Source organism: Capra hircus, chromosome 28, assembly GCF_001704415.2.
Source record: "Capra hircus breed San Clemente chromosome 28, ASM170441v1, whole genome shotgun sequence".
Taxonomy (NCBI): domain Eukaryota; kingdom Metazoa; phylum Chordata; class Mammalia; order Artiodactyla; family Bovidae; genus Capra; species Capra hircus.
In genome coordinates, this window is record NC_030835.1 from 14,432,531 (window position 1) to 14,449,486 (window position 16,956).

The 16,956-nt window shown below is 47.0% G+C and overlaps 1 protein-coding gene and 1 non-coding gene across 2 annotated transcripts in view; one reads left to right on the forward strand and one right to left on the reverse strand.

Annotated features, from left to right (window-relative positions):
* Positions 1-16,956, reverse strand: part of C28H10orf11 (chromosome 28 C10orf11 homolog) — a 1,150,860-nt gene that overhangs the window by 1,107,840 nt on the left and 26,064 nt on the right. The gene's annotated exons all lie outside the window — the stretch shown is intronic.
* Positions 1,403-1,475, forward strand: TRNAG-CCC. Its single transcript has one exon. It is a non-coding gene; the product is annotated as a tRNA-Gly (tRNA).

The window sequence follows — 16,956 nt, forward strand, 5'->3', positions numbered from 1 at the left end:
CCTCCTTCAGCGTGCCTTTCCTGATACTCTCCCCTCCTCCCAAGGTGGAATGCTTTTAGATGTCCTCAGAGGGACCTAAGCATTCCCCATGGTGGCATCAGTTAACTCTTTACTTGGCCACACCCTCCATCCCCTGCCCCAACTAAAATGTAAGTTCCAAGCAAGTAAGGACTCAGTAAGAGCTCAATCTGTTGCAGGAAGCAGCCCTCAGGACTCAAGTAAACCAGAAATACCTGGAAGGAGGTCCCTGAAGGCATGCAACCAAAGACAGACACAAAGAAGCCAGAAAAGAAGCTGAAGGTGAAAGCCTAGATATGAAAATATGTACAAGCTTCAGGGGGACACAGGAGACATGCATAGGAGGAGGCGGGGGTAGTGAGGCCAACAGTGGAGGACTGCAATGATCAGAAGGAGGGCTGAAGTCAGTCACTGAAGCCCAACAGCCCTGTATCTCTTTTACCCAACACTGGGCACACAGCAACAGCTTCCTTTTACACAGAAATCCATGCTGGCAGGACAGGATCTCCATACCTTATAAAAATGCACCAGTTTCCACTGAAACTCATATACATTACTGAAAAAAAAAAATCGTCTTTTGGACACTTCTGTCATTTTGTTTCAAGGGCACAGACTACATTTAAATAAAACCTGACGTGTACATTAACACCTTTCATAATGGATAGGATTTCATCAAAATCAGTCAGGTCCCTCCAAAGGTATTACAGCCATTTGAATGTAAAATGCTAAGTACTGCAGCTGAAACAGAAACCTTCCTTAATTTAGTCCAGTAATGTGATAAGGGTAAAGACTCTGCCTGCTATTGCAGGAGACACAGGTTTGATCCCTGTGTCAAGAAGATGCCCTGGAGGAAGAAATGGTAACCCACTGCAGTATGCTTGCCTGGGAAATCCTGGCAGGCTACGGTGCACGGGGTTGCAAAAGAGTCGGACACTACTTTGTGACTAAACAACAACAACAAGATAAGGGACAAAGAAAAGCAACTCTAGAGGGGAACCCAAGTAAAATCAGACATTAAAACTAAAACAGTTAAAGGGTTGGAGATCCTCTGGTGACAGGCAAAAATACAGCCTGGTTGGGTCTTCAATCTACCGGTTGTTAACAGCACACAAAGCCATATCAGTTACAAGCCTGAACCAAGGACCTTTTGCCTGAGGTTTGGTTTCCAAAGCATCCACTCAGCACATTCAGATTCTTTAAATATGATGTTCCCTTTGCTATTTTTCTCCACCTGACTCGGGGCAGGCTGTCATGGGAGAGGCTGCCTTCCCCAAGGTGAAGGCAGGCAGCTCTGAGGGAGGTGCAGCATGCTGAGGCTGAAGGACCAACTGTGCAGTCCTCTGGCCCTTCAGAACAATGCTCTAAAAATCAAAGGGGTGGGACCTCCCCGGTGGCCCAGTGGCTGAGGCTCTGCACTCCCAATGCAGGGGGCGCAGGTTCGACCCCTGCTTGGGGAACTAGGTCCTACATCCCTCAACGAAGACTGACGATCCTGCGTGCAACAACTAAGACTCAGCATAGCCAAATAAATAAGTCGAGGTTTTTTGTTTTTTTTTTTTTAAAAGAAGAAAGAAATCAATTGGCTTCTTAAAGGGGGCATGGTTCAAAAACCAGAGAAAGGGGAAAGGGAGACAAACAGGAGAAAAGGGAAAGAAGGCCTCGGGAGAGTGATGGCAGTAACCCAGCTTCCCTCTGCGTGAGAGGACAGGGGCGGCTCCTCTGCAGCAGCGGAAAGGGGCCATTGTGGGTAAGATAAGTAATTAGAAAAGGAATAGTAATTACCACCAATGTGACAAGGAGGCCTGCACGACAGGGAGTTCTGTCAAAGCTCGTAATTCTTGCAAATGAGCAGCATGCCCTGGGTGACATGAGTCCTCTCTTATGAATTATACACGTAGCTACATGTAATACACGCCGGGCACTGCTCCATCAGAAGGGATCGCTCGCAGTGGGGACAGCAAGACCCCAGGAGTTACACAGGCCTCATGTCCCCAAGAGGAGAATGCAGAAATCCAGTCATCATGCCAGCCTCTACGTGCGAAAACTTGGCTCAAGCGGGAGGCTCCTGGAGACATGTGAAGTAGCAGAGCCATGATGCACAGAGTTAGGGAGAACTTTGTGGAGATGAGACACTCAAATTATAAGTCTTGAAAATGTAGGTGTTTGATAGATAGAGGAAACTGCTTTCCCAGGACAGTGGTACTGTGGGCTGAGTTGTGGTCCCCAAAATCCCTATGTTGAGATCCTAAACACCTCCTGGTATAATACTTCAGAATGGGACTGTATTTGGAGATGGGGTCGTTAAGACCCTTAACTAAAGGTCTTTAAGTTAAAATGAGGTTTTTAGGATAGACCCTTATCCTACATGATTGGCGTCCTCTGATAAAGAGGACACAGACACACACCGATAGAAGACCACGTACAGACACAAAGAGAAAGCAGTCAAAGAGCCTCAGGAGAAATCAACCCTGCCAACACCTCGCCTCTGGACTTCCAGCCTCCAGAACTGTAAGGAGATAAATCAGTTGAATAAGCCACTCAGTTTGTGGTATTCCGTTACAGCAGCCAGGACAGACTAACACAGAGGACAACACAAAGACCAAGAACCAGGAAAACACGAGGTGGTCAGGTCCCTGGCCAGAACTTAGATAAAGAGCAACGAAGCTAGGAAAGCCCCTTGTTGGATGGGAAGCTGGCCTGGATTTCAAGCAGTGAAAGACTTTGATCAGATGGTGCCTCCAGACCATTCCTGCTCTGTCGACAGATCTGGAGGGGAGGAGAAATGCAGGCCGCAGAGCAACTGAGACGCTTCAGCAATTCTTAAAAGGTTTGGGAATATGAACTGAGAGTTGAACCCGGGATACTGGGAGGACCCACCAGTAACTGAGATAAAGGAGACAAGAACAAACGTGGGAAGGAGGTGGATGCCATCCGTTTTGGATGAGCTGAATTTGCACATATTTAGGTAGGAAGGTAGAGCACGTTCTACCCCTCACCCTCGCCCTGCACTAACGACACATCCCCTCACTGAGCTTGGGTCCACACATGTGCAAACACATCTATTCCTATCTGGGGACCACATTCACAAGCAGTGATTTTTTTTTTTTTTAATTTATCTATCATGAGGACATCACAACCAGTCAACTTAACCCTAACACAATGGTCTTGAAACATAAACCCAATAAGCAGAAACAAGCCTTGACTCACACCACTTTAAATTCAGATCCCCAGTAATTCCCAAAAGCCTGGGCTCCTATTTCCATTGTGATGGGCCAGATTTGAGAATTCTGTGGTTGTCAGAACATTCTAATGCTTGCAAATTGGGAAAGTTCAAGCCAGAGTCAACCACGTGGGAAAGCAGCAGGGTGGGGGTGGGCAGTTCTCAGAATGCTGTGGTCTTGGACCACTTAAGAAAAACATCATCAAAAATCACTTTCAACACCCACGCCTTCTTTCAGAAGGAGAAAAACATTAAAAAGCACTGCCTATTGGAAAAGAAAGTTGTATAAATCATTTTATTTCATGCTCCATCATTTACTCAGCACAGCCTTCAGTGACACCTCCCGATTAGGTTTAATTTTAAGCCAGCAAGAACACCACACACCGTATTGTCAAAGAAAGTTCCATTTCTCTCCAAGCCTGATGGGTGACTATTGTAATGTAAAACCCTGGGATTTAAATAACACAAGCGGATTCTATTATGAGAAGAAAGGTTTATATTTTGGATTCTTTTTACTTCAAAGGAGCCCAGATACCAAACCATGAATTACCTGAAACAATGGGCTTCTATGATCAGCTCTTTGCCTGTTTCGTTAGGAAAAAGACTACCTTACTTGCCTAGTGACCAGGACTTGGTGATCCAATTCTCTCTCAGAAGCAGTCCCAGGTTCTCAAAATTTATACTGTTTAGGGAAACTGGAAGACAGAGAAGACCCAGCTTACCCCAGAATGGCCCCTATTCTCTCATTAGGCCAATTCACCAAGGCTCCAGGGTCCTCCGTTTCCCTCTAGGCCTTGGCTCCCACAGACAGTGGTCAGACTACCCACCACTCTGTGGTCATTCCCAGACCACTTGAAGCGGGCAGGAGGATCAACTCCCCAGAAAACACAAAAATACAGCATTTAGGATCAGAATTTAAAAACCTAAGAGGCACAGCCTCCTGGATCTTCAGGCCCACACCCCTTAGGCACCAAACCAGAAATGCCCACTTCACCCTCCCATGAGGTCTCTTTCTGTCCAAGGATAATATAGAGCAGGGTGCTTTGGGGTTCCTGAGCACAAAGCTCTTCCATGTCCCCCATTTCATTGATTATAGGAAATAGCCTTCATTTAGCCTTCAGGACCCTCCCTGAGTTCCAATGGGCAGATTTAAGCAGTTGCTAATTAGGGAGTAGATGCAAGACCAGGGAGAAATAAATAGTCAAGAGAACCAACAGTGCAGCCTCAGGGCAAGGTCCCGATTCCCCATCAAAGGGTACACACAGCAATATCTCTGAGCTGTTTCACAGATACTGAAACCTCACTCCAGGTGGAAGAAGTTATTTGCGAACAATGGTATGCTGCCCACAAGTATGTAGACCCTGGGCCAGTTGGAACCTGAAGGTTGATAATGCTGACTCCTACTTACCCGTCCACCAATCCGTCAGAAGAATGTCCACAAGCTGATCACTCCCTCTTTGAACCATTACCATAAAACTTCTCACTATCCTCTCCAAGCAGGGACACATAGTTTTGAGGCAGAAGGCCACTGGGTCCCCCTTTGCCTAGCATAGTAATAATAAAGCTATCCATTTCCACTTCACCCAAATTCTGTCTCCAAGATTTTATTTGGCTCCAATGTACAGAGAAGCTGAGCTTTAGGCATCAAGGACTTCATCAAACACATGGGGATCTTACTCTGATATCCCCAGAGGACTTTTATGGCCTCTTAAGAGAGATTTTTTGAACACAACTGTGTGCCAGGTGCTGTGCTAGAGATAAAGGAATGAGTTTCCACACTCAGTGAGCACAAGTCTGGTTGGCAGACAGCACTGTGAAGCAACATCTGTCCTGTAGTGAGACACACATGGGCAACGACAGACAATCGGGAACAATTTCTTATAGGAAATGACACCAGGACATACACTCAGGGCCATTTCTCAAGACCACGTTTATCAAATGAATTGAGTACTGTGTCACACACACTCACATATATAGAGGAGTCTTGCAATCCAATTGAAGGGAGCAGCCTCCCAGAAAATAAGATGCCTTACAAAGTGAAATAGTAGCACACTGAGGGCCTTGGGATATGTCCCACTCTGCATACCCTCCAAAAAGGTCTAAGGCAAACTGCCCTTGTGCCGTGCTTACCTGATAGAAGGTCTCTGCTATAGTGGTAAGTCTGTTCCACAGCCAAGCAAGGCCAGCTTTAAAAGCAAAAACAGTCACTGCCTTACTCCCTCTAAATAAGGCTTCATCCTGCCATCAGGTTTTTCCTGCTTTGATCACAAAAATGCTTAATTTCAAAAAGAGTTCATCATCTAACCATCCAGGAGAGATGGCAGCACAGCAGAAGCAGCAGGCAACGTAACTGTACATCCTAAAGTCTATCACATGGGACGCCAGTGCTAAGGGATGTTCTTCAGTGTGGTCTCCAGACCAGGAGCATCAGCATCACCCAGACATACTGAATCTGAAACTCAGTGGGGTACAGCCCAAGAATCTGCCCTTCTAATGAACTCCCAGATGGTGCTGGTGGTCCAGGAATGCAGATTGAGAACCACTGCTCTAGGGGAAAATTCTCCTTGGTCATTGGTGACATAATGACCAACCATGAAGACACAATTACACCACCAGTTGCCAAGACTTACCAAGGAATTACATAAGCCAGACATTATGCTAAACTAAGTCGCAAGCATCATCCCATTTAATCCTATAACCAGCCTTCCACAAATGAAGCATCAGAGCCACAGAATGATGAAGTTTACTCAATGTCACAGAAGCCAAAGCAGGGCTGAGATTTGAACCCAACCTCTCTGTAACTTCACCTTCAAGGTCAGCCTGCTCATCCACAGCCTAGAGATTCCAATGCAAGACTGGCATGGAAGGCTCTGAGAAATCCTGACACCAACAAAGTATTTAACCTTGGATACTTGGCACTTCCAAACACACCCTGCCTGTCACCTCTTTGTAGAATGCCCCTCGCTATGACTCCTTCAGCTCTCTAGCACTGCCTGCTCCCAAGGCACAGCACTGACAACCTCTGCAGCCATCCTCTGTAACTCCATCACAGCATGTTATCCTGGTCCCAGCAAAAAAGCTTTACGCTGGCCCCCCTTTGGTGTACAATCCTGGTTCCCCTCACCTTGACATTCACCCCAGCTGACCTCCATCTTGGTGTGTACCATTTGTATAGCCCCCCCCCCACTTGGTATACACCGCTCATTGGGTCCTTTCATGTGGTTTTACATTGAAGAACAAAGTCATAGCAAGAGAAAAGACCTGTAGCACTTCCAAACCTTCCCAAAATGTGTGATGGTCAAAAAGCTCCCCTTTGGTCCACCATGGGGAACAGAAGGTACAAACCCTAAAATTATCACACAGACCAAACCCCATGCTGGGTACACCCAACCTGACACTCAACCCTCATGGCAGATCACATCCCCCGAGTCCTCAATGCCCCAGCTCAAATCATGCAACTCACGTCTAGCCACACCCACTCCCCCTGCCTACTGTTAGGACCTCAGCTAGAGAGGGGAACTGGGGCCCAGACAAGGAACAGATGTGGGGCTTTGCTCTCACTCAGGGCAGAAGGCAGCTTCAAGATGTTTTTTCCCTCCTCTGCACCTCTTGTCAATGCCTGACCCTTGCCAAACTGCAGAGATCCCTGTTTGAAATTAAAAGCACACGCCACATGCACAGCTGACTCAGTTTTTCCCTCCTGATTCAGCAGTGCATGGTAGGAATTTTCATCCCCACAAAGGAAACTGTCCAACAATTCAACTCACCAGGCACTTAACGAGCACCCACTATGTGTCTTGCACTGCATGCTGATGACTAAGGGGGAGGAAGATGAAGGTAAAGAAATGGTCTCTTGCTATCTGGGAATTGTGTCACTTACAGGACATTCATTTTCTCTCACCCTGCCTGGGACAGTGTTAATCTATCCTCACTGTGAGGTGGGGATAGCAAATCCCACCTCACAGTGCTCTTAGGAGGATTAAGTGAGACAAGAGCAGAAGGAATTCAGGAACATGAATATGAGACCCACTTGCCTCCTCCTTTACCCAGTTTTGAGGAGACAGGAATTCATGTGACAGCATATAATTAGGAGTCACGCTGGAAAGGGTGGGGTTGCAGAAAGTTTGATTTGAAGTAAAATCAACTTTGTCGGAGGGGCCAGCTAGAGGCTATAGATGTTGAGCTGAGGGCTAAAGGCTGGACAGAGCTGCGTAGAGAAGACTCAGGGAAGGAGGAGGCAGGGAGCATTCTTGGTAAAGAGAATAGATCTGAACCTAGGGAATAAGGTGGGCAAGTGGGTGTGAGAGAGGGAACCAATTTGGCAGGATGCTCTTGGATCTTCCAGGGGAAAAGGGTGAAGTTAGGGATCTCTGAAAGGCCCAGCGAGGAAGTCTGGCTTGAGCCAGAAGCCAGAGCATCCAGGACAAGAAGCCAAGTTCTCTTGCCACGCAGCTTCGCTAGTGGGAGGGCAAGAGGCTCCCAAACAAGCCTGTGGGAAGACCCCCGCCCCAAGGTTCCATCTATGCCAGCCCTATTGCTCCTTTGGGGGAACCAAGGGTGGACAGGGGCAATCTCAGGACTCCCCCACTCAATTTCCAACATCAAAGAAATTAGAAATAAACATTCAATATTCCAGGAACTGGTTTACATTAGAGTACATCACCATGGGGAGAAAAATCATGTAGTCATTTTAAAAGATTATCACGAATACTATAGAAACACAGGAAAAATGCTTTTGACATGTTAAGTGAAAAACAGCAGACCCCAAAGCAATATGTGTACCATTATCTAGAGCTGGGTGTGAGAGGGACCACGGGCTTGGGACACACACTACCCAGTTGTAGCACTGACTGCAACTTAGGAGCTGTGAGACCATAAGCAGGTTTTACCTGTTTTTATTTTTACTTAAGATACAAGGGAGATAATAAAAATGACCTTACAGGGTAGCTAAACTTTTTCAAATGCCTGGCACACAGCGGAAGTTCAACTCCCTCTCAACCCCACCACATATGCACGGTGAACTATAAGTCTCTGGATGAAATTAGGTACCTTTAACAGAAGGAAATAAAGTACCCTCAAGACTTAAGATGAGCTTCTTGAAGGTGGAGACTGTGTCTTGGCTTACTGTTGTTTCCCCAGACCTCAATAAAGGCAGGAGGAAGGAAATGGGATGATGGATCATTTGTTACCACCACTATCTGCAGTTGTTAAAAAGGCAGTTAGGAAATGCCCATCTCCAGCAGACACCAAGAACAAGTTCATGATCGGGCCACTTCTCCTCTATGGGGCCAACGTCACTGCTCAAGGCAGAGAGCATGTCTAGGCTCACAAACCAACCCAGCCTACTCAGGAGAAAAGCAGCATCTTTGTACCACTGATGTGCTACGGGCCAGGGCTGGTGGCTCAGCAGGGAAGACCCCAGGCTTCAGAGATCTCCCCAGGCCTGGACTGAATCCTCTCCTGGTGTGGAAAAGCAGGGCAGGGCCTGGCCTGGACCTGCCAGTCTCCTCACCATCACCAGGCAGTGATTGCTCCTTCCCCTGGGAAGGATTTCCCCAACATCATGTGCTCTGGAGGCAGACTATTCAAGGCGAGGAAGGGCACCATCCACGCCACAGCCAGCCCAGCCAACTACTGCTCTACCCACCTCTGACATCTCAAAGGACTCCCCCAGCCCCTCTTCCTCAAGGCTGGAATCTCTTCAAGATCATTTCTGCCCCTCAGCTTTAGCTTTTGATGTTCACTAAAATGCAAGGCAGTAGAATCCATTCTGTCAAACAGCCCTTAATATGAAAAGGTTCCCAACCTTGTCTACAGAAGGTTTTGATGGTGGCAAAGGGAAGGCAGGAGGGACTTCTCTGGTGGTCCACTGGTTAAGACTCTGCAGTTCTAATGCAGGGGCCCTGAGTTCAACCCCTGGTCAGGGAACCCCATGCCACAGCTAAGAGTTTGCATGCCACAACTAAGAACTCCACAACTAAAAGCTGCAATGAAGGATCCTGTGTGCCACAACTAAGACCTGGCGCAATCAAATGAATACAAATAATAATTTAAAAAAGAAAAAAAAAAGGAAGGAAGACAGTACTGGCATCTTGAGGGAACTGGAAGAAAATGTCCATCATTTTCTAGGAGAAGTGTATTGAAGAACCAGGAGTTGGGGGGTTGGAGGAGAGTGACTACAAGTCTTTTGGACTCCGGCATGTTGCCAAGGTCCAGGATAGGAGCCCTGCAGGTGACCAGCCATAGCACACAACACAACCCTCAGGTTGCAAACCTTGCCTGAGGGTGCAAGTGCCGTTACCATGATTCCCAGGCCCCCAAGGCTGGATCCCTCACTCCAGTGCCCGTGTCCAGGGTCTTCCCTTGAACAAGCACGGAGACAACCCTCATCCATCCACAGAAGTCCAGCATCGTCCGCTACTCCTAAAAAGAGACAGTCACTGGCTCCTCTCACCCCACCATCCTCCTGCATGACCCACCACTTGACACATGGGGTCAGCACACCCCCAACACACACAGGCAATCGGTTCAACATCTGCACACCCACATTACCCTACAGGGAGCTAAGAACAAGGCCAGACATAATCAGAGTCATCAGAAAGGAAAGCTGGGGAGACAGAAGGCAGCAGGCACTCTGGGTTCAGGCTCTCTCAACCTATTTCCAGCAGGGCCCTAAGAGCTGCCAAGGTCTTTGGTTGGGGTGGCGGTGGGGGTAGCGGGAGAGTTAAGGCAAACAACCGAAGGCATTTCAATTGATGATGCTCCCCCAGTGACTCACGGTTTCTTTATTGCAACATGCTTTCTATAAAAGCCATTTTCCTCTTGCAGGATCTGCTTGGGCAACATGTGATGTCATCATAAATCATCTCTCTCTTCCCCCTACCCCTTTAAAATGTCAGCAGATTTCTTGGAGTTTCTAAAAAGCCCAGAGAGCCAGCACCATCTCCCAGTTTTGGCAGGGAAACGTGTTTTCTTTCCCAAGACGTCTGTCTTCACTTTTTCCCCTTGCTCTCCCGTAGGAGCCCTGTAGAGATAAAGCCTTGAAGAGTACAAAAAGTCACAGAAAGCATTTATGAAAAAAGCTTTCCTTTCTACCCTTTCCAAACGCAGGCTCTTTCTCTTGCTCCCTTTTTTTTTTTTCCCTCTCATCCTATTTTGGTGCACTTCCAGGGGAAGTGAATGTATAGAGAGCACTTTTAAACAAGGTCTAATACAATCCATGCCTCCCAGACACGGATGCCATTAATCAGAACCAAGGCTTTGTGTGTGAGAGGCCACAGGCTGGATGGGCGCCACAGACCGATAATGCAGGCTGGCCCCTACCTACCCACCCCACCCCACCCCTGTTGGGGCTTGGCATTCATCCTCCCTACCCGCTCCCAAACCCCAGGCCCAACATTCCCCCAAATACCTTCTGTGAAAGCCTTCACCCACAGGAGGAGAACTTTCCTTTCCTCCAAGTTCATTGGACCAAAAAGAAATAATTATCACTTTAACCACATAACCTCATAAGCAAAAGGAACATTCAACCCAACTCAAAGCCACAGAATTTGTCAGGCCATGGCAGAGGAGAGTCTCCCGCTGGTTCAGGTGTGTGTTTGGCCACAGTGGGTGTCTTTTGAAGCTCATCTACCTACTGGAAGGATCTCTGTGGATAGAGACCAAGGCTGTCTTATCACCTATGTGTAATGATCACACAGTAACGAAGGTGGTGCTGGATTCCTACGGGTCTTTTTTTACATCTTTGAGCCACAGCCAATAAATTGTTTCTCCATCTCTGCCCTAAAACTAATTACCTAAAGACAACTGGGAAAAATGGAATTTATGTGTGATGGAGAGCAACAACCATCTATGTCGTTCTCTGGGGCTACTATGAATGCCCCAAGCACCTTCCCATCCCTTCCTAAAAAACAAATCCTCATCTTGGTCCAACACGCCTGACGCTCTACAGTTACTCCTTGATCCATTAGGATTCATCACAGGTACCATGTGATATTCCCTGGGGATTTTTCACACCGCTATCAGCTATCTGTACCTAAGGATGAGTAAGTGGCAAGGCACCTTAGTAAGGACAGCAGACACCGGAGGTACCAGACAGCCATATCGAAGCCACAGAGGTAACGAACCTGCAATCTTGATGGCTGGCTTAGAGTCGCCTCCGGTCCCCACAATTTATCCAAACACAGGTGTGATGTCTTCCAGGAGCCCATCGCATTATAGACTTGATGGAGCAGCCACTGCCTATCTCCCCCTCCTCTTTCTCATTACCCTGACTAGTCACATTTCCCTATCAATGAAGGAAGAAGGCAAAAGGTAGCGGAACTCTTAGAGGGAAAAGAAAGAAGGAAAGACAGAGGCAGAAGTCTTTGCTTCATCCCCTCACGTAGCTCAAGCACCCAGGATAGCACACAGTATGACATGAGCATTCGGTACACGTTCACAGAATCAAGCACACACCCAAGAAATGGCAAGCGGGGAAGTCAACAACCTTGGTGAGCCAAACCTCAGCTCCAGCTGTTCCACCCTTCCCTGCTGTCACTTACATTGTCCCTTCCGCCAAGAATATCTTTCCTCGCCCTCCCAAATGGCTCATCCTGCTCATCTCTCCAGATACAGCACAGACATACAGTGCTCCAAGAGTTCTTCCTCCACCAACCCCAGGATGGCTCAACTGCCCCTCCTCCACATGGTCAGTGCCCTGCACAGCCTTCAATATTTCCTCACTTCAGAAGGTTGTAATCACCAATTCCACATCTGTCTCCTCTATAGGGTTATCAGTCCTCTTGATATCTTTAATGCCTAGCCTTCTAGTTGGCACAGGGAAAGCATTCAGTAACTGAACAAACTGACTGAGCCTCTGAAAGAAAAAACAGCCACCCAGTAAACCTAGTCACTTAAATTTTGTTTTCTGTCTGGTTTTTCCTCTTGCTTTCCATTTCAGAGAAGATGTTTCCAGAGAAATCTACGTCTGGGTTTCCAAAATGCTAGAACGGGAGAGGGCACGAAGGGCGGGATGGTTTAGAAGTGGGAAAGATCCAGGCCCAGTATGAGCAGGGTTCATTCCACACGAGTCAGGGGCATTCCTTGTCTCTGACAAAGGACCTTTATGGAGTCTGTCCCCTGAGCTTGGCCACCCACCTGAGATGGGAAATACTGGGGAGGGGGTTGGGTAGGGTCCAGTCTCACCTCACACAGCACTGCAACTGCCCTCACCTTCAGGAGGAAAGAGCTGCGGACTCTCTATCAGTCCCTGATGCCCACACAGCTGGCCAAGGCAGTCTGGGGCGGCTTCAACGGATGAAAATGAGACTGTCCATAAAGATACGGTAATGACTACAGAAGAGTTGAGGGCTGAGGCAAAGCAACCAGTTCCCATGGCACCTGGAAAATGTAGGGAGCTGCTTAACTAGGAACTTAACTAGTCAAAGAAAAAAGATACCCAAGCAGGACCCCACTTCCCGGAACTGCTAGGAGCATCACTACAGACTCAGAGCAAGACGAGAGGGGAACAAAAACCTCTCCCCAAATGAAGCCAAATACACAAGGTAACCACCCTCCAAATCCTCTCCTGTCGAATGCCCTACTATTACCTTTTGCAATCTTGCTTCTGGAAAGTTTCAAAGTCACCACCAACCAACCCTTCTCAATGCACAATGGCATTTAATAATTGCTCATGGTTCTCGCCTGGGAAGCCAGGCAAGCACCCACAATTCATTACACGTGTGACCTTTCGAGCCCTCAGCCCCCAAATGATTTTCACTCACTTTAATCTGACTCCGATTCAAAACAGATCTGCTGTCAGCAGCCTGCACTCCGTAGCCCCGTAGATGGGCAGTGCCTACGGCTAATCTTTTAGTGCCTTAATCATAAAATGCAGCACTTCTCCAGCTGTTTTCACCCAAACAGCCAGAAAAGGGGGTGAGCGGGGTGTTAGAAATGATGAATTATGAACTCCAAAGTAGTATTTCATTAAGCAAGATCGGACGCTAAAACTTTAACTGTGCTCTCTGCTATCAAAAGGTCATTTTATAAAAACCTAAAATAAGAGTTTTCGAAGGCTCTCTGGTTCACAGAGGAGCTCACCGCCCTGCGTGGCGGGGGAGGGGAGCAGGCACAGGAGTGGGGGTCAGTTTGAAATGTTTTTTAAACTCTGGCCACTTTAGATTTTTGCAACGTGATGCCAAGCACATTCAACAGGTCTACAAATGCACTGCATTAGCCTAAATTTAGTGGGTGTTAATTGAAATCAGAGCTGCAGTCGTTACCACCGACATGTTTCTAAATACTACCCAATAAATTTTTGTCTGTTTCAGATTCTCTGTGACAACCAGCAATGAAAAACCAAGAGCGGGCATGTAAAACAGTCTTCTTATGTACCTAGTCCCCCAGCATGCAGACAAAAAGATGTCTGTGCGGATCTGGCCTGTGTCTGCGCACACAGACGTGTGTGTGGATAAACACGAGATCCATGTGCGTGCCTTGCCCATTTTTAGAAGGCAAACGGGGAGACATGTGCACGGACACACAAATATACTCTCTGTGCTCAGGCAACTTCTTTTTCGCTAATGCAGCTCCATGGAAAGCAACATGGGCCTCTCTCCATGCGACACAAACATTCTCATTTATCGTGAAGGCGGTTGGGGTGCAACTTATGGGCCTTTTTATTCAGATGGGTTATTTCCCTTCCTTTCTCTCTGGCTTGCCTCACTCCCTTCAGGTAAGCCTTGTTTCAATTTAAAACAAAACAAAATTAAAATTTCCTCCAGAACAGAGCAGTTAAGGGTCAGCCAGGAAAAGGTCTGCAATACATAGAATTTGAAAGGAAGTAGGCAGGGGCCTGGGGGAAAGGAGAGAAGAGACTGGAAAAAGAACAGTTGGCTTTCCTAAGGTTCTGAGGTTCCTCAGAAAAACAGCTGCTTCATCCTCCCAATTACTCATTAGTTTGTTATTAGTTTACGTGCAAAGAAGAGAAGTAGCTTTGTGCTCTGAGTCATGATTCAGCTCAAATGAAAGGAAAAGGGAGGCAAGTGTCTGGTCCTCCGCCCCTATGTAATCTGCCCTTCTTTGATCCTCCAATGATAATTTGAGGACTTCCCCAGATCCCAATAGGATTGTCTGACTTTGCCTGCAGTCTATTCCATCTGAAAATAAACAATGCAGTCAGCATCCAAGGCAGTGGGCCAGGAGGAACCTGGGAGGCAAATATGTTTACCAGAGACTACCACCACCAAAGGACCAGACTGCAGCCCCAGCAGCGGATCCTCCTGCCATTTCTTTCCCTACATACACCCCAGCGATCTGATTACTCAAGTGAGTTATCAGCTAAGGAGCCCCCTCACTCCACAGAGAAAACTCACCCTCATACACACATCCCCTCCCACAGTTTGGTTCATGCCTGATACATAAACATACAATTACATGTATGTTTATATATCACACACAAAAAGTGTACACTCAGGCCTGCTGCATGCCCCCAAAACGCTACAAGTACACACAAAAACACACAAGTTCTGTCAACACACAATCCATGCCCTTCCTCAACCACACAACCGTGAGCCTGCGTGCACAGTGCGTGCACACAAGCACGCGCACACACACACAGTGCTGGCCCCTGCAGAGAAGGCAGGGTACCTTGGCCTCAGAGTCCTGTCCCCCAGTCACATAGAGCTCAAGAAAAACCAATGAGTCTGGGCCTCCTCTGAAGGGGCTGGAAACATTTCTACAGAAAAAGAACTTCTTCATGTAGAAATCATTCAGACCAGTCCAGTTCATCCCAGCACTGAAGCCCTGCCTTTCCTCTGAACTCCACGCTGTCTACAGAAGCCCACCAGATGGTCTGTGAGAAGATGAACTGAACTCTTTGACATTCAAGCTGAGTCTACAAAACAGCAGCTCAGTGTCACCTAGGAATCTGTTAGAAACGCAGAGGCTCAGGCCTAAGGCCGGACCAACTAAATCAGACACTGTGTTGTAACAAGACTCTCAAGGATTTGTGTGCACATACATTTGTGTACACGTAAACATACATACATACATAACATTCAAGTTTGGGAAACTTAAGAGTCCAGCCTTCCTACAACCAGGACATGCTCGGCTGAGATCACCCTGCCCTTACCAGCCCTAAATGCCCAGGGGGTCCCAGCTCCTGCCGACAGAAGAGCAAGCAGGAGCATTCCTCCACTGTCAGACCTTGCACCTCCTCTCACCCTCTCTTACCAGCAATAACTTGCGTTAACAACACAGCCTCAGGTGTCCAGACTCGCTTGCGTCTCTAAACCCACCAGGAGCTCTGTGAAGCTAACAGTTTTCTCCCCACTAATTGTCTCATCACTCTACAACTGCTGCTTTTTATTTCATTATGCTTCTCATCAGTCTCAGATAGGAATATAACCGAAAAAGAAATTGGAGGGGAACAATTTCAGTATTTCAAAACACATGCAAATCAATGCCCAGAATTCTACCTGGAGTGTTTTTATTGAGACAATTCTGTGCTTGTCTGAGAGATGACCTGATAATAAATAAATTCATATCTTGCAAAGGTAGACTTTCTCCCCACCTGATAAAGCTAATTATACCAGCACAACATAACATCCTCCTAAATGCCTGATAACCTCATCCTGTTACTCAGGAAATATTATTTTTAAATAGGTATGATAGATACAAACTGAAACACTTGGATTTCAATTCCAGTCCCAATTCCCGGATCCCCTCTCTGAGTAATTTAAGGACTTCCTCCAGATAGTTTTTCATATTCTTTTAACTGACATTTTATCTTTATACAGTATCTCACGGAATGAGCACGCACTAAGACAATGACAGCCAAGAAGGCCTGTCATTTCTCATTCCGACAAAGACAGATGTCTTACACTGGCTTATGCCAATAATAGATCCAACAAAAAACAAAAGAGACTACACCTGCCGCTGATGTAAAGGCACCAATTCACATTTGTGACACTCATTTGTCAATTAACAGATTTCTCCCATTGTTGACACACGAGACTTAAAAGATGTGGGCTCCAATGTGATGAATTAAAAAAGACAGATGAGTAAGCTATGAGCTGCAAAGTAATGCTATAATGTGCTTTAGATATGAATATCAACTGACACCCCTGACAGGCCATACAAGGTTTTATTTCATTTTGCACTGTATCGAGGCTTCATACTTTGTCTTCTTTGTTCGCTTTTCATCAAGCTCCTAACATCTCATTCTGACAGCCAGAGACATTTAAGGCACTTTCGTTTCAAATGCAAGTTAGCGTACTTGATTTGTCATTAAAATGCAAAACGATTGCGGGTGCAGGTAAGTGTAGGTATGCTTAAAAGGTTGAATCTGCAAAGGAAAAGCTGAAAATGGTTTGGGTTTCTGTCTCTACCTCCTTCACAAGCCTGGCCACCTCTGGGGGCCACCTGACACCCAGCTGAGAAAGAGACTTGCCCCATGGGGGCCTCCGAAGCTTCCCTGCAGGGGCAGGAACAACATGTGGGCTCAGAGGTGAGCCGGACTTCCCAGACACTAGGCAGATCCCAGAGTTACTCACATCTGAACCAGTCTAAGCACACAAAGAACATTCAGCCTGTGCAGACAAAGCATGGACAGGCTTAGGTCAAGATGCTCTTCTTTCCCATTGAGCCCCCCTCCCAATCTGATGTCTCCTCCACCTCCTACATGGAGGGAGAAACACACCCCAGATACTCCTGTGGGAGACGGATGAAGGGCC